The sequence below is a fragment of the Perca fluviatilis genome, chromosome 7 (genome assembly GCF_010015445.1).
Source record: "Perca fluviatilis chromosome 7, GENO_Pfluv_1.0, whole genome shotgun sequence".
Taxonomy (NCBI): domain Eukaryota; kingdom Metazoa; phylum Chordata; class Actinopteri; order Perciformes; family Percidae; genus Perca; species Perca fluviatilis.
In genome coordinates, this window is record NC_053118.1 from 17,885,202 (window position 1) to 17,904,684 (window position 19,483).

The following is a 19,483-nucleotide window of genomic DNA, read 5'->3' on the forward strand; positions in this document are numbered from 1 at the left end:
GTTATAAAAAGTTAAACCATTGGTGATGTCTGATAAAAATATACTTTTAGTTAAATGAACAATGAATACAATACCGATTTCATCACACTACACCTAATCAGCATTTGTTTGGCTCACACCATCTCTAGCTTCTAAAAGAATCATCAGGTCATATCTGACATTTAGCATACTTAAGAAAACTCATTGTCCTCACAGAAAAGGTAACTGTTGCTTCTGCCTTTTGGGGAGCCACTCCCTGCGGGGCCAGACTTGATTAGAACAAAGGAAATGCAAACTCTGTAAACTTGAATAGAATCTGCACTACCATCATAAACGACCTTTGTCAGTGACCTGGAGTAAACCTGAAATTCAGAGGTGTGTCCTTAACCTGAGAGACAGGAATATAATTCGGAAACAGAGATGATTTCAGGACTGCAAATTGTGACCCAAAAGGGGAAGCATGTTTGCAGTCCGCTGTTTACAGTGTATTGTTTGTCATGTCACATGACTGTTTTTATGTGACTCCACAAGGAGAAGCATGATTTCAGTCCGCTGTCAGCTGCAGTGTAACCTTTGTTTTTGTCATGTCGTTTTCATTGTGTTGTTCATTAAACCTTTGCTTAATCTTTCAATTGGACCAAGCCTCTCCTTCATCCTCAGAAATCAAACGAACACGTCTTTTAGATTTTCTTAACACTGTTTAATTTAGTTTAAAGCTAACGCCTTTTAAAACATGATGAAACCTGATGTGTGTGGCAAACACTATATTATGTGTTTGTGTTGCTGGAGTGTCAGCTTCCCCCAATTCAATAAAGAGCAGCACAGAGAGGCTAACATTATCCTAAACTATGGTGCAGGACTGGCTCCCATACATTATTGAAATACAACTCGAACAGGACTCCGAGTTCACAAGTTGTGACCATAGACTGTATAAAATATGGATGTAGTCTCCATGTCATGTCACCCATAGGTTTCTGAAAATTTCTCAAAATGAAGCTCATAGTGGGCGGGTCCCGGTGGCTCCGGCTGTCGCCATCTTGGTAGTGCCTGACGTCGCCTAACTCCGGGGTCATCCAAAAATGGGTAAATAGGTGGATTAGATGGAGCTGAGGCAGGCCGAATAGAGCCTACAGTCTATGCTTGCCTCCTGTGATGGCAGCCTACTGTGACTCAAAGCGGTAAAGCGTCTTGTTATGCACACTTTTACGCTAATTAAGAATATACTTTAAACGTGCGTTGACAGTTATTTAAAAACTGTAAAGGGGGTTTCTGGGGGATTGACTCTTTAACTTCAAGTGGCTTCATTTGAAACTAACTTAGTGGCATTTGAAGGAATTTGTCGGTTTTTTGGCTTTCCTTCGTTTGGTGCCGATTGTTGCGTTGTACCGGATAACTCTGGAACATTTAATGAATCATAATTAGGTATTTCTTATATTTCCAGGGTTTGATAGAAAGATTAACCTTTCAAAGATTACACATAACGCCAATATCCGAGGTATCCAGCACCCACCGCTTGTAGTACCAGCGGTAAACTCTTGGACATCTTCTAACGGATATACACGGTACGAAATCAGTTTAAACAATCGTATAAAACAATTTAAATATTGACAGAAATATAAAGCTGTTGACTTTAATCTGCTATAATATGTTGATAGCATGCTATTTCAGAGCCCACCGATGTCTTCCATTATGTCTCACTTACTCTCACTTCGCCAGTCTTTTTTTGCCCACGGCTCTGTTCTGAATGTGAGAGATAGCCACGCCACCTGATTTGCATCTAAGAACTGGAAATAAATAGAGAGGGAAATCAATAAATGTGGCATTTGGAAATAAAAGTCCACAAAAATAAATAAATGTGGATTTATGAAATAAAAGTCTCTTGAAATAAATAAACGTGGAAAAGTACCATGAAATAAGTAAAAGTAAAGCCTTTTAATATATTTATTTAACCAATTGATTCATTTGTATATGAATATTTACATTTATTTCATTATGTATGGCCTCATTTATTTATTTCATGATATATTTCAAAGGCATATTTATTTTTTATTCATGTATTTATGTATTCATTCATTTATTTAATATTGAATAAAATAAAGCTTGTCGTGCAACTGAGTCTAGTTACAGTTGCTTAACTATGATTGGATAATCCATGTTTGGGGGAGGGCTTTTGCAAACTCAATTAATCGCAAGACATGAAAGCAGCAGTGTCACATTCATGATTTACATATAAAACCAAATTACATCATTTTGAAATATAATTTCCATTTGTTCTCCCAGTATTATATTTATTTACCATCTTGATAAATAGCAATAACATAATACACACAATATATTACTGTAATGATTGTGTAGCCAATAAATATTCAGTCAGAGGCAAAACAGAGGCATTTTCCATTTGGTTAACAACATGTGTATCACTGATTATATTTTGTCACTATGTAATTAAAATGAAGCAAAGAAATCAGACTGTTTTTTTTAAAGTGCCTGCTCTTTTGTTGGGAAAAAGGGTTCACATTTTATTGCAGCACAATTGAACAAACACATAAAATAAGCCTGAGCAGACAAATTACATGATTTTCATCAGAACCGCTTCCCCTCAGGCATCAGTAAAATCTGTGCGGGAAACCTGGAGTTGTGCAGTGTAATGTAATGGCCGCAATTACATTGTGTTCGGTTGAGTTTTTTGGTATGTTCAGCGAAATGGCTTTACCAGCCATCTGTTTGCTCTTTGTCTGTCTTTCTCTCTTTCTGTGTCATCAAGAGTAGTAAATCACAAAGCTGTAATGTGGACTGGAGAAAACACAACATACAATTTAACAAAATTAACACTGCTAGAGAATATTTCTAAAAAGAGAAAGATTTCATCTGTGAACGTGAAATGCTCTGAGACATCACTTTTTGTTGTTTTTCTGAAATCCCCATCCTACTAAGTAGCAGGTTGTGGCCAGCAAGATGCAGATGAAGGTGAGTAGAATAATGTTTCAAAAGTTTACCTGAAACGACCACTAATGGTCTGTTGATTATTATTAGAAAATCTTAGTCCTCCTATCATTGTTTCTTCATGGACCAAAAGTAAAAAAGAACATTACATGCACTCACACAGACTTGTTTTTGACACTAAGAAGGACTGAAGTGATTAAGGGTGTATTTTAACGCTTATGAATTGAACTTTTCTTTTCTAAAAGGAGGACTATATCACTTCTTTCAAAAGTTACAGCATTACAGTAAACAATGCTAATTATCAAGAATTGAACGAAGAGTAGTCTCGCTTTGCTTCTCCAAAGCATGCTGAAGGAGAGTCTGGCTAGTCCACACAGCATTCTGGGATGGGAGGAAAACGTGCTCTGGTTTAATGGCATTTCTTTAAACCAATCAGAATCATCATGGCCGGTGCTAAACTCCGCACAGAGCCGCTGCAAAATAGTTGTGCGATAGAAAACTCAGATTTGACAGATAGTCTAGCTAGCTGGCTCAATTCACCATGCAGAGATCTGAGCAGTTAACCATAGTCCTCATAAATCCACCGAATTCCAACACAAAGAAAGCAGAAAGAAACGGAAAATACATGCATCCAGCGGAATTTCCTGTAGCAACGGAGTTATCCCGGAAGTGGAACACATAGGATATACGCTAAACGAGGAGTGACTCTAAGGCAGTGGGGTTGAGTCATCTTATCTACTTTCCTCTTCACAAGTATCTATGATTTTGGTATTCTGCATTTGGTATTTTTCATTTTCAGTATCAACACAGTCCAATAGCTCTATTTAAATTCTAAAAGCCACCACAGGAATCCCTTGCATCAAAGAATATTACCTCCTTTAAAGAACCCTCCTACACATAGAATAGTAAGAGATCTTTTCAGTAACTTAACCTTTGTTGCTACCTTGGGTGGAAGGTTGTGATTAATCAGCATCAGATCATGACCTAACCCTGTGGAAAACAGCTCCTATTTTGTCTGTTGTTCATTATCCTCACAAATTGAGTGTATGTTGTGTACTCACCTTTAATTACTTTAATGCAACCTGCCTGAAAAGTGTGTATGTGTGTGTGTGTGTGTGTGTGTGTGTGTGTGTGTGTGTGTGTGTGTGTGTGTGTGTGTGTGTGTGTGTGTGTGTGTGTGTGTGTGTTTGTGTGTGTGTGTGCGTGTGTGTGTGTGTGTGTGTGTGTGTGTGTGTGTGTGTGTGTGTGTGTGTGTGTGTGTGTGTGTGTGTGCGCGCACACGCATTTTTACTGATCATACACAGTGTGTGCTAGAAATGTAATGATTGCATGGGCAACCGAGATAATATTATCTACGATGTCCAAAAGACCAGGCAATGTCACTTGGTGGGATATGTGTGAGCCAGCAATTGAATAGAGGTCCATTATTGCCAGCAGAGGATTTCTGATGATGTTTGTGAAAGCTATTATGACACAGAAATTGAAAGAGCTGAGAGCTCAATACAGAGTGCTCTCTACGAGCTCTGGCTGTTTATGTAAAGCACTCCCCCAAGCAGAGAAAGCCTTCCAGTGGTGTCTCACTTTGGAGAGGGGAGGGCAAAAAGAAAGAAAGATGAGAAAGAGACGTGCTTCACTTTGCGATATATGATTTCAATACATGCAACATCCTCCAGCCTGGCTTCAGACCATTGTACTGAAACACTCCTAATTAAAGTGAGACCTGTTAAAAGCTGCTGACAGAAGCTCCGCAGCACCGTTTTCTTTTTAACTCAAGTGGATCCTAACTTGACATCTCATTTAGACACTTCAGGTTTGCTGCTGAAAAAAATATCCTGGGCCCTCTGAGCAGCTCACCTAAAATAGTAAATATCCATAATCCTTGCATGTCTACCTCAAGTGACGTGAATATTTAAAAGGAGTTAAATAATGAATGATAGAGGAATAAGGAGAAAAAACATGTGTATGGCCTCCTCAAATATGCTTGAATAAAAATGTAGTTTTCAACACTATCTGTAAAGAATGGGGAAATACCTTCCTTAGGGATTTCAGCAACAGCTGGGGATTTGTATGTAGCTGATCAAAGCTACTGACGACCATGTGGCTGTTTGGTTTCATCTCAAATCTGATTTTATTCCTATTTGATATTCAAACCTGCATACAGAAACACTTGTTACTTATGGCAGAGTATGTATTTTTGATGTCCTGTATCCACTCTACAATATGTACTGTATATATATTTTATATACTGCAACTGTATGAACAATGAAAAATATTAAGATGAAATCTTTTGTTTCTCCCTCAGAAAAATGTTAAAGGGGTGATATTTACCTTGTCATAGTTAAATAATGACAGTTTAGTGGGTAAATAGGACATACATAGAACCTCAAAATCCCAATGACACCTCTTTCCTCTGCAAATCTCACAATTTGAAACTGCCTCTGAAAACGGGCAAATCTCAACAAAACGCCTCCTCATTTGGCTCTAGTCTCTCTCTTTGTCACGCCCCAACATTTACATAGGCTACACAACTGACCTGAGATCAGTTAGTCTTCTGAATCTAGGTCGGGCAGATCTCAGAAATTGTATACATTGTTCATCTGCTATTTTACCATTAAATTCACTTCTGAGACTTTTTTTATGCGAGAAATAAACTATGTAGAGGTCAAATATGGGCCGTTTTACGAAAATTGATGTCTAATTGCAAATTTTGTCCGACTGTGTGTCGGAGTTCAGCAGCCGGTGCTGCCTGTGTTGCTGTCTCGCCGCCTGGCCTGCCTTCCTTCACAGACCCCGACCTGCTGTGAGCTTGATTGAGCTCCATCATGGCTGGCAGCCCACGGCACTTCATACCCGCACAAAGTCACCATTTTGTGGGTTAATGGACTACCAAAAGCCGCTGCCTGGACAGAGCTCCAGGGCTGCAGCTCCCCTCTTCCTGCTAAATGGCCGGTGTGTGTGAGTGAGAGCGCGGTCAGCGAGCTTGTTACGCCAGCAATCTCTTACCACAGGTTCCAGTTAATCTTATAATGTGTGTAATTATAATGTGTTGAGTTATTTAAACAAACGATTGGTGAAATAAACGCCTCTTGTCCGCGAACCTCGTTGATAGAGCCTGTGGCTGGATGGAGCTCTATCAATCAGAGCTAGCTAGCCTCCTCTTAGAATCCCTCTGAAATTCACAAATATTTATAAAATTGAAATCGGACACCATTGTTAGCTTTATAAGACCTTGGGGTAGAGGTTATATAAGTGGCGTGATGAAATTCAAACTGTAAATATACTCTAATTACGCCGAAAATGAAGCTAACTAGCCGCAATCTGTACACATAGGATTGAAGGGACAGTCGCAGCTAACGAAACCCCTAGTGTTCACAAAAAATCATTAAATTGAAATCTGACACCATTGTTAGCTTTATAAGACCTTGGGGTAGAGGTTATATAAGTGGCGTGACGAAATTCAAACTGTAAATATACTATAGTTATGCTGAAAGTGTAGCTAGCTAGCCGCAATTGTTTCCCATTGTATTGAATGGGACACATAGCTAGCTAGCTGTTCCTACTAACAAGACCCCTCACGTTCATAAAAATGCCTTAAATTCAAATCGGACTGTTAGCTTTTGTTACCTTTGTAAGACCTTGGGGTAGCTGTGATATAAGTGCCGTGACAAAATTCTGACTGTAAATATATTATAGTTATGCCGGCAGCCGGCCGCGGAGCCCCGTAGTGCAGTAATCCACAAAGGGTGACTTTACCCTGGGTATGGAGCCCAGCAGGCTGCTGCTTTCTCGTCAGACTGTGTGGAGCTCCTAAAGTCCAACATGTCTTACCAAATTTGCAATTATATCTATATTATATATATATAATCTAAATATTCATGAGCATACCATATTTGGAAGAAAAGCTCTTGTTACAAATAGGGCCAAAACACAGGGATGCATAAGGGCCAATAAAATATCAACCAGGCCATTTTCAGCCCAACCAATGTTACATACCCCATTAGGAGACCTTAAGGAACAGTGTGAAATACCCTATATAATCATTCTATCACCCCTTTAAAATTGCACGTTTTGGGGTTCAAAAGCTCAGCGGCCTGGGGCAGTAGCAACAGTAGGACAACAAGTAGGACATGATTCACTCACTGTGCCACCTTTGCTGTCTTTAGTAACTCTACGCCTTTAGTTAAGGTTGAATCTAAGCACATTTATACCTTCAACTTGGAGAACTACTTCATACTTTCACAGTGTATTAAAATATTGTGAAAAGTGTGCATTCAGTACTTTTGAGTGTGTTCAGTTGCAGCAGAAAGTCTTTCTTCTTTTCTCTCATATTTATTGTACATTCACTTTACATCAGTCATTTCAAAGCCCTCAGGCATTGTGGTTATACATTAGTTGAATGGCGGTCATGGTTTCTTTTAGTCAGGTTCTTCTATTGCTTCGAGGAGAAATTTGTGGCTTTAATATTTAACATAATCACAGTTGCATGGCAGACACATGTCAATTGATGATATGAATGAATAAAAAATATATCAATTCCCAGGAGATCTATTACTCATGTATATTCCTACAACCTCTTGGAGGAAGGGTATTAGTGACTGGGACACTGAAAGGCATGAATAAATACAGCTATGGGTGAGTGGGTCTGAGGCCAGAAAGGCAGACTGGCTAAAACAGCTGACAGTGCGACATCTCTCTCACTTGGTTCACAGTGCTACATTGGGTTGGACATCGTGACACCTTTTAGTGCGAGGCATATTGTAATATGTATGTTTTTGTATTTTTGCATCTTTGCTGCAAATAAAATGTTCTTGCCATCGCCATCCTGCTGTGCGTAGGAATGATGTGAATATGTCAGTTTAAGTTGAAAGGCAACAGCAGGGTGCAAATTTGCAGAGCAAAATGGATAGCTGACAAAGAAGACTATTTTTTTTTAAAAGAGTATGTGTGCATTGTTACCTTTCTGCCTGGATCTGCCGATTTCTCTCTAAAAAGGCACCATTTCACCCTTGAAACAGCATCCCATGAAACACAAAGAGGGAGGCACTCAGGCATGAAGGAGGTGTACATGCACAGAATACATACGCATGTAGGCCTACATAGAGTGACACATAACTACACATGCTTACTCAAGTTTCACCATTTACACATTTACTTGTATGGGCCCAGAACAGAGGAAAGGTCATTGTTATGCTCATTTTGTAGTTTTAAGGCCATGGGTCATTGTCTCTGGGAATGTCATTTGCCAGAACATTTTATGATACTGTCCGTCGACCTCATAAGCTCCAGGGATGAGACTAAGAGGAAGAACTCATCCTTGTATTAAAACTATAAATAAAATCATTGGACTTGTGATATTGTTTCAGACCTCTAGGCTGCTTGCTCACCCTGCTGCTGTGAAGGACAATTTTCTGGCTGTGACAGGTGTTAGAGGACTGTTGCGTTCCCTCCAGCAGTCAAAAAGAAGCTCTGTGGACATGGGCAACAGACCAGCAGGATGCTGTGACTGAGACATTGGCCCCTGATCAGGTTTGTCATCTCATCTGATAGAGTAGAGTCTATTGTACTAACATTCAGCCCCGCAGCAATGAGCCACATGCCTGTAACATGGTGATAAAATATAGTAACTGGCCAGAGTTTCTCCTGAGCAGGCAGTTTGAGGTCAGTTACCTGTGGCTTTGTAGCATGTAGCATACTGCATAGACACTACATTATTTAAGATTATGTGTATGCTTGAATGAATAGTTAAAGTTTTGGAAAATACACTTATTTGCTTTCTTGTCGAGATTTACAGTAGGTGAGAAGATTGGGTTACATATTACTTGAAGGTATCTATAAGAGTGACATGACACTGTCATGAACGTGTCATAAACATTATAAACAAGTCATAAACGTTTATGACATAACGCTTCTGTCATTTAATGTCATTCGGTTTTTGTCATGACAAGTTAGGGTTAGGGTTCATGTGTTCACTCTTATGTAGATTCCTTCAAGTAAAGTGTTACCAAAGATTGATACCACTCTCAAGTCTGTAAATGTGACGCTATACAGTACCACCAGCAGCCGATTAGCTTAGCTTAGCACACGGACAGGAAACCGGAAGTGACACTGTAACATGTCATTTTTATACTCATCTTTTTGTACAGATTACTGTTAGCAAACATATATAACATGTCAATTGTTATCTTTGGCCAGAGCCAGGCTAGCTAGTTTTTTGCTGGTGGTAGCTTCATATTCATCAAGTGAATAGGCCTATCTCCCAAAATGTCTCAGTATTTCTACAACAAGCTAATTGTATTCACTTTGTATTTTTAGCTTCCGCAGCTACAGAACATTTTAGTCCCTTTCCGGGATTTTTGCAGTTCCTGGAAAATAACGTTAGAACCCTTTTTTTCTCGTGTTCCGACTGGACCAATTTGGGGATTATTAAGTTCCTCTGACCGCAGTTCCTGTAACTCTTTCAGCTCCTACTTTAGGGCAGGGTCTTTCCCTTTTCTGCTTCTTTTTAATATTGTATTAACTTCACTGTTTAGCATGCCTTCTATTTTTGTAAACAGGTCTTAAGTTTATCTTTGCACTCTAAAGTTTGCTGTGTTGTGTTTTACTTTGATATAAATAAAAAATGTAATAGAAAAGTGAGTTACTACAGTTATTTGTACATGCGCACATGAAGGTAGGCGCTCAGTGTAAAGCTTATCAGTTCAGTTTTCTAAGCACAAACGGACATTTGGAAAAGCAGAAAAATGGGTTCCAATATCCAATTTGTCATTTTTTTCCGCCTTGACAAATTAAAAAATTAGATCTTCAAACTGTTTTTCCAATTTTCTGTTTTTATTCAGAGGATCAAAAATTTAGAAAATTACAAAATTGCGTCTGGGCTCCAATTATTCAATACTGCAATGATATTCTCTCCCTCGTTCCGCCTAGCTACACCCCGTCCCCCACTCCAAACCTCTGACCCCAAAGTCTATCAGTTTTTGGTTTTTTGGTCCATATGCAGTTAATGACCTGCATATTCCGCAAAGTAGAGGAAGAGAATACCATTGCATTATAGAATAATTGGAGCTCAGATGCAATTTTGTAATTTTCTCAATTTCTGATCCTCTGGATATAAAACAGAAAATTGGAAAAACAGGTTAAAGATCAAATTGTTTTATTTGTCAAGGTGGAAAAAAATTAAAAATTGGATATTTGAACCCATTTTTCTGTTTTTCCGAATGTCCGTTTGTGCTTAGAAAATTGAACTGATAAGCGTTACACTGACCGTAGGCCTACCTGCTTGATTAAAAAGAGCAGCAGCAGGTGGTGGTTAGATGGCTGTGTTATAATAACAAAAGGTATTTTGTGTTCACACAGCTCTGTGTGAAATCACACCTGTTGACATTCTTGTGAAATGTTTGTGTTATCATCACAAAAGGTCTACACTGGCTTTCAGACAACTTTGTCTGAACTTTCTTACCCCTCCTACCAGTTCCTATGGCCACTTGGCCAGTGCGAACGGTTTTGGGGGAGAGTAGTTTGTAGAACTGTTTAGAAGTGGACTGTTCCTAGAACTACATTCCTGTAACTATTTGGTTGGAAATAGTCTATATAAACAAGTTCAAGTTCGGCTGATAATGTTGCTTTAAGCCTTAACATGGCTGAATAGTAGAAATGTCACAAAATGCTGCTCGTGATTACAAATCCATTGATGCAGTGAGACATGATTCTACTGTTAATTAAGATGTTGCTGTTTTAAGTGTTGGACGATTTATTCATTGGGATGATAAAAGCATTTGGAATATTAAAATGCCTGCAAAAATGGTATCCTGTCAAAACCTTGACCCTTAGAGAGCCTTTTAATGATTCGGTTGAAAAACACCACAGTGATTTTTAACTCAAAAAGCTTTTTTAACAGAATTGGTGTTGTTCCAGGGCGTGTATGGTTAAAATGCAAACCTTGTCTCAATGAGAATATTCTAATACAAACATGAAGTCCATTACAGCAGCTAAATTATACTTGACTACTGTAGTTCAAAGAGTGAGGCTTTCAGTAGCATCAAACACAACCTACCCTGTTCTTAGCAGTCTGTTATGGATATGAGGGTGTGCTGGATAGATCACGGGTCTTTTTGTGTGATATCATCCCTCTCACACCTAGCAGAGGACCAGGCTTCGACAACAGACAAGATTACAGGGGTTGTCTGTCTCTCACACACTCTTCCCACTAGACCACTCTCGCATTTCCATAACAGGTCTTGTCAAAAGACTGTCTTTAGCTCAGAGAGCGGTTGAGCCAAAATCACTATACCTTTATTCTCTGCCAGCTCCATTTGCTGTTGAGAAATGTGAATCTAATTGCTGTCAAAAAAGAGAAAGAAGAAATACGCCAGTCAATGTATCTTTACAGCATGGTTTTAATTTTGCAACAGTAGAGGAGTAGAGTGAGCATATGGTATTTTAAAATGTATGTAGTCCATACTTGGAACCACCTGGGTACTCAACACCAGAATAGAGCAGACTGTTTGAGGATGAGGAAACTTCATTGATGGAGATTCAACAGATGGAGAGCCTCACTTCCTACAGCATCCAAAGCAGATGGTGCAGCAATAACGACTCAAGGACTTCAACTTCAGTTCGGGTGGAAAACCAAAGGGGCTGGATTTCAGGTGATTACTTTTTCCTCAGAGGGTTTTCCTGGCTTTTTGCTCTTTTTATCACAATTTCTGACATAACCATGCTTTGATGTTTAGAGATTTGCTTCACAGAGCCTGTGAGCCTCCAAATTGCTATTTGTTACAATGCTTTAGTCAGAAAACTAATGGCTTGAGCCTACAGGGTCCACAAGAACAGCCAGCTGTGGGTGGTAAAACGGGAAGATCAATGGATTTTAACAGTTATGATGTTCCTGTTAATTACACCCCGATCTTGATGGAGATTTTGTTGGCACAGTTATAACGTTGTTTATGTCTTTGGTGAAGGGTCATTATAGAAGCCCTGGTTGGAGATCTATCCCTTTTTAATTATGTCTCTATTTGTAATGTCCTGGTCACATAACCACTGCATCATGCTGTCAGCCACACTGTTGAACTCTGAGGATGGAGCAAGGTTAATTATATTGTTATTGCAAGGTTGTAATATGCTGAATTAAATCTTGTGTGAAGGTAAAACAAAACAAAACTCCTACGTCATTATACTTTCAAGGCTGCTTGATTGATAAAAAATAAACTTAAATACCTGTAAGATTGTTTATTGTTTTTTATGCAAAATTATAATAACTGGCTCAATCAATCAATTGATGCCATCTATCTTGTTTTATACCGTCAATTTTTCTGGCACTGCACATATCGAAGACACAATATCTTCATAATGCCAATGCAAAAGGGCTTTGCAGGTGGTTTAGCCTGTGTCCACAGACTATTAAATGTGTGGTTAGATATGCTGCTTCTGGAGTAGATCTATGTGGTTTTAGGCCATGTGTCCCTGATAGAGTAGGACTAAATGCTGCCAGAGCTTTTTTCTGTGCAACAATTACTGTCTCCTTTTCTGTGTTCTAAGAAAAAGCAGTTAAGCAGGTTTTATTGATTTGATAAAAGTTGTGCTTTATAGACTCTAATTGGAACTGCCCATTGCTTTTCAGGAATTCTTAATTGGATTTGATTTGGAGGCCTCAACAACAAATCCAAACATGCCCTAATCTTGCAAAAAATGAATGAAATCTTTGTTACATGTATAGCCAATTAAATCTGTGTGATCAAAATAATAGATTATCTTGGAAGTTGGGCTGAAATGAAAGTATTAATGTTGATTTCCCTTCAGCTTTCTGAAGAATACAAAAGAGCATTTACCAGTCGTGCTAAGAGATGATGCTTGCAGCTTAAAGCTCCCCTGTCAGTAGTGTGTTGCACTGTGTGGTGCCTCTGACTGAATTCATTAAAATCACTTGAGCCTTAATTATCAGGACAAAAAATTATACAGTTAGTTCATTAGACAAAAACATTGTACAGTATCATGGTGATGAATAATGTCAAACAATGACAACTAAAATGTAGGCCATTTTCCACAGCAGACATTTTGCCATGTCAGAGCAGGAAAGCACAGGTGTACTTAAAGTGATGGTTCGGAGTAATTCACCCTAGGGTCCTTTGCACCATGACCTCGAGCCAAACATCCCCCCAGAAGCTTTTTTCCCCTGGGTCTAACATTGGGAGAGTTAGCGTAGAGTAGCGTTATCAGCTGAATAGCTTAGCGCAGGGGCTAATGGACCCACGTTTGTATCTCGTAAGTTACCCCACTAATAATGCCCGAAATGATACCAAACCAAGTAGTACAAATAGGTTATGCTCTCATAAAACGATGGATTGGAAAGTTTGTAAGTACACCAGAAGTTTATGTAAATAACACTTGCCTGCTGGCTTCTGCTCTCTGCTGTTGTTGCTGCTGTAAGACGAGTGCTTAGGGCCGTCTACAAATTACCACCCCGAAAAGAGATGCAACAAAAATATTTTTTATATAATTTCTTTTTTTAAAGTAAGTGCTGTAGTATAACTAGCAGGAGACATAGTAATAGTGGGAAGTTTGGAGACATTTTTTGTGTATTGTAGCGACATCCTCATAATCAAAGCGCCTAACTACCGGTAGCAGCAGCAGCAGCAGCAACAGAGAGCTGAACAGAGCAGGCAAGTGTTCATAAACTTCTGGTGTACTTACAAACTTTCCAATCCATCGTTTTATGAGAGCATAACCTATTTGTACTACTTGTAGACATTGGGTATCATTTCGGGCATTATTAGTGGGGTAACTTACAAGATACAAACGTGCGTGGATAACGCTAATGTAATTCTGATAACGCTGCTCGCTAACTCGCCAATGGTGAAGCTGAAAGGGGTGTTTGAAACAGCTCAGGGGTGTTCGAGGTCATGGTGCAAAGGACCCTAGGGTGAATTACTCCGAACCATCACTTTAATAACAATCATTGGTATTGTGCATGTTGGCTCGCTGGCATGGCTGTCTGGGACACCAGAAATGGACAGTTTACATTATTAGATACACCTGGGGCTTTTCCTGTAATGAAAAGTCAAAATGTCTGCTATGAAAAAGGTCTATGGGCCAAGAAAACATGGAATACCACACTCTAAATGCATACAAATGTTTATGTCTTAAGCAGTTGATTGTCATGTGTGTGTTAAAGGTGGTGGTGGCAAAGAAATGTGTAACAAATCACACAGATTCACATTTACAATTATTTAATGTACAGAAAAGCATAAAGAGAAAGTGAGTCAAAATACAATACAAGTCAATTATAACTACTGTCCAATATCAAAAAGTGATCATAATGTTTATCAAGAGTACTTTGCTAAGTACTGAGATATCCAAAATCACATTCTAGCTCACAGTCTGTTTTGTAACATAAATCCAACCTCACTTTTGGTAGGCTTATGTTCTGTTCAATTATGAAAGACACTGTTAATGGAAGACACCGTTAACCAACAAGCATTGTTCTAAAACCAACAATGCTAATAAAAACTTAAATGATTACAGCATGTTGCATCATAATATAACCTCTTGGATGTGTGATTTCATCAGCTGCCATCACTCACCTCCATTATCAAACTGTAACTTTATTATATGTGGCAGTTACAGGCCATCACCTCTTCCAAAGACCTTTGTTTGTTGCTCTGATTCCTGCAGTAAAGAACAACAAAGTTTATTTCATTTTCTCTTGCAGTGGTGTTGCTGTGCCAACCCAACTAAATTAAAGTATATTTAAGTAGCCGATCACACTCACACTTGCTTTTGCTTGGAACAACATTTTGCCTTGTACTTTTGCAGCATTCTGAAAGGTTATGTAGCTACTACACTTTTTGTTTCGAGGCCACAATGGACACCTTCACTTGCTACTCTGCTGTCATGTCTAGTCTGAAATTTCAAACAAGGTAGTAATAATAGCCAGAGTTTCCAGTTGTTCACCCCGGTCCCCTGGGGATAACAGTGTAACTGTGTAGCAATCTACCTTGCCAGGACTCACAATGTCTCTCTATCATGGTCTTTGTAGAGGCACTGCTTTTCTGCAGCATAGATTGAGTTCAAGCCCTTGGACTAGAAGCAACAATTCAGGCCCTCTCTTCATATTTTTCTCTGAAATTAGGAGTCTGTGGGATTGACAGGGTGTTAAGAGTAAATGGATAAAATCAGAGATGTTGTCTGTTCAGAGTCTCCGCTGTACCTGAATATATCCTGACAGCAAAAACACGCCTACTCTTTGGTCTTCAACATATGATCATAATTGAAGCAGCTGTGGCTGCATGTGGTGCAGGTAAAGTGTGATAGAAAGCTATTTAATAATAGTTATATGCATAAGTAAGCAACTCCACATAATACATTTTCTATACGGATATGATCTGAATGTTTCTGATACAACATTGACTGTCACTAGCAATTTCCAGAATAACTGGAATTTTTTTATTAAAGGTATTGTGAGCAAAAAATGGAAACATACAGTAACTATTTGTATGCACTAGTTTTGTATGCCTACAGTATATTTTTGGGACAAATTTAGACCCATCCTTAGGCACCACAATCGGAACAATTATTGACTTAGACCAAATTATTGATGAACAGAACTACACCTCAGTCCTTATGTTCAGTGTACACCACTGTGATTGGTCATTAACTCAGATCGATCCATCCATCCATCCATCCATCCATCCATCCATCCATCTTCATCCGCTTATCCGGTGTCGGGTTGCGGGGGGAGCAGCTCCAGCAGGGGACCCCAAACTTCCCTTTCCCGAGCCACATTAACCAGCTCCAGCTGGGGATCCCGAGGCGTTCCCAGGCCAGGTTGGAGATATAATCCCTCCACCTAGTCCTGGGTCTTCCCGAGGCCTCCTCCCAGCTGGACGTGCCTGGGAGAACTCCCTAGGGAAGGCGCCGGGGGGCATCCTTACCAGATGCCCGAACCACCTCAACTGGCTCCTTTCGACGCGAAGGAGCAGCGGCTCTACTCCGAGCTCCGATGCCAGCCACCCTCCTGAGGAAACCCATTTCGTCCGCTTGTACCCTGGATCTCGTTCTTTCGGTCATGACCCAGCCTTCATGACCATAGGTGAGGGTAGGAATGAAAACTGACCGGTAGATCATACAAAATACTTGTATTTATTCATGTTTTCATATTAGCACCAAATTAGTTGATATACAGTTGGTCTCTTAATAAATTAAGAATTAATAGTTTTATTGAATTGCAGTTATCACAGTTTAGAAATAGTATTAGTGACGGAGGGGTAAACTAACTAAACTAATTTATAAAATTAAAATGCCAATATCTAAGGGCTAATGCCCAACGAGTTGTCCATTGTCATGTATTAATGGATGAGGGCATGGGGTGAACTGTCCTGACGGTTGCATCGTCCAATGTCATAATATGCTTCTGTGGTGCTTTTCCGCCGAAGTCCATTATTCCTGACAATGGACACCTCGAAGGGCATTGACCCGCTTATACCATGGCCAGTTGCCAAATAATATTTTTTTAAACCATTAATTTATATTTTAAAGTGTTTTACAATTGAAATCTAAAGTTTTTCCAAACAATTACTCTGTTTCCCTGGTTACGCCTGAGGGTTTGACTAATACCTGGGACAATCATTCCCATCACATAAGGTTCTTATGTAATGCAAAGAAGGAACTTGTTTTGGTGGAACTTTTAAAAGTACTTTTAAAAGTTGTTTTAGCTGTGCAACAGAAAACTCAGATTGGACAGATAGTCTAGCTAGCTGTCTGGATTTACCCTGCAGAGATCTGAGGAGCAGTTAACCATAGTCATCATAAATCGACCGGAGTTTAGAATTCCAACACAAACAAAACAGAAGGTAATGGATATCCGGCTGAAAAGAGTGAAATCTGGCAGAATTTTCAACGGCAACGGAGCAATCCCGGAAGTGGAATGTCGTGGATATAGACTATCCCTAAAACAATATGAAGATTTTCACGAACAATTATCCACATGTGTACTGTCGGCCACAACCTGAACGTTATTCGCTGTGAAACAAAGTAAGTTCAGAGGGGCCGTGTAACTTACTTCTTGCAGCTTGTGTGTTAGCGCCATCCTGTGGTGTTCAGAGGACGGGTCACTGAAGCACCACAGTTTTGGAAATAAACAAGGGGATAAGCGAGCCTCTGCAAAGCGTACCTCCTATGGAGCCATTTTGTTGCTAATAAGCCATCACCTGCCGTTAGCATTTCATTGACTGCCATTCATTTTGGTGTCACTTTGACAGCGAAAAACTTTACATCTGAAGCGTTTAAAGACTCTATTTGTCCATTGTTTATTTCTAAAGAAACACAACAATGTATAAAAGGCTCCATTACCTTGTATCTCACGTTATGGCTCCGTAGCAGAAGTTTTTATAAAAATAGGCTAACGGTTGTGTCATAACAACGCGACTTTCTGTCGCATAGTAGACAAATTACTGTATAGTCAGGAGAAGTTTGCAGTCAGTTTCTACTTATATTAGCTGTTTAAGTTTAATTACCGATGTTAACTAGCATGTTAGTTAGCAATAATTAGCCTGTGCCCATGTTATCTCCTTACATATACCTACGTTCTCTGGCTCTGCAAGATTGGGAATGATTGAGATTTCTCTTGGCACAGCTACCAGAAGACTTACAACTTTCAGACAGGTTGCTCACTTCTAGGGCTGGGTACCGAACGTCGATACTTTTATGGCACCGAAAAAAATCATATTATAATCCAATCCTATGAGTATCGAAAAATTATTTATCTTTCGGTGCCAAATTACGGTTCCAAAAGCGTCTGAGCGCGTAAGCGCAAGCTTATCTGTCCTCTCTGCATATTGACACAGAGCGGAGCTCCGACCGACGACACACACCTACACACACACCTACACACACACATGCACACACACACAAACACACACACACGGAGAGTAAGGCTGGGATACCCGACCCGATGGGTCCCGATGGGTCCCGATGGGTCCCGACGGGCCGGGCCGGGTTAGGACAGATATTTAGAAATGATGGACGGGTTCGGGACGGGTTCGGGACGGGTTTGGGCCGGGCTCGGATGGTCACATCAGCGCGGTAGCCTAAGGCATTGGACATTTAAAATTTTAAACAGCTTATTATGTAATGGGCCTGTTTTATTTGATGCAAAGGTTCGTTTTTGTGATTAAAATAAATTTAAAATATTAACCTAATATCCGTCTTCCTGTGTGCAGAAACACGTGCATATCAGGCAGACTGCATGCCACAGCGCATTGACCGCTCAGAGTGCAACGATGGAAGATGTTAAAAAGAAGTTGGCCTCAGGAGATTTTAAAACCACCGAAAATGAAGGAAAGTCTACCGTGTGGAAGTATTTCCACACAGTTGTCTAGGCATATGTTAATTTTATTTCAATTATATGATTGGGCCTCTTGTGTGCGCCTGTGTTAACGTGCGCTTGTTGCCCCATGTGCGCGCTCACTGTGCTGATGCACTAATCAGTTGACATTTCTGAGTGCCTTCCTTACAGTTGCTTAATAAAAGCTTTCCACACAAACACACGTAGCCTACATGTGTCATTAGTATGAGAAAAATTAGATTTTAACGGTGTCGGGCCGGGTCGGGCTCGGACATAAATCTCTTGATGCCTGTCGGGCTCGGGCCGCGTTCAGTCATGGTTCTGTCAGACGCGGGCCGGGCTCGGACAGAAAAATTCGGCTCAATCCCACCCCTAACGGAGAGGTGCGGACGGAGTAAACTGTCTGCAGTTTTGTTGAAGTCACAGAGAGTCACGGTTTCAAGTTTGGTAACAGTTTTTCAAAACTTCACGCAGACAGCGTTTGTTGCAATATGATATTAATGGCGAGCCGAAAGCGGTCGCTGTGCTGTTGACGTTACACTTCCTCTTAGACAAGCAGGCAGAATGTTGGTTTCTCTGCCCTGATGACTGACTGACAGGCTGCAAAGCAAGGCATTTTTATAATGTTACTCTGAGTGAGCAGTTTTACCAGAATTATTTAATTTTGATAACTGTTTTGATTCACAATTAAAGTGGAAAATAAAAGCTTTGTGTTTAATGTATTTTTGTTGATGTTGAAATGGATTTTAAAACATATGTTATCGAAAAAATATCGTTAGAAACTGAGGTATCGAAATTGGCACTGGATCGAAAGATTTTGAACGATACCCAGCCCTACTCACGTCACATCTACATCTACATCGGCAAGCTCAGTTGGAGGCTGCGCAGTAACACTCAGCCATCACCGGAAAAGTGCTTCTAATAGACTTCACTGGTCTCCGTGGAAATCTACAGCATAGCTATGTCCATTAAGTTCACTGTCTATGGAAATAACAGATTCACACTTTCTTTTTCAATTAAGTGTTTAATGTTGTTTTATGGACACCCAATCAGGATTGAGTATCCACCCAGACCAGGGTATAACAGAGGATAACTTATGTCATACTTTTATCAAAAATTCTACTCGTAATAATTTTAAAGACCCCTTTCCAAATGCATTCAAGCCCGTAATGCATGTCCAAATTTACAGTAAAAAAAAGACCTCTGCAAATTTAAACATAGGAA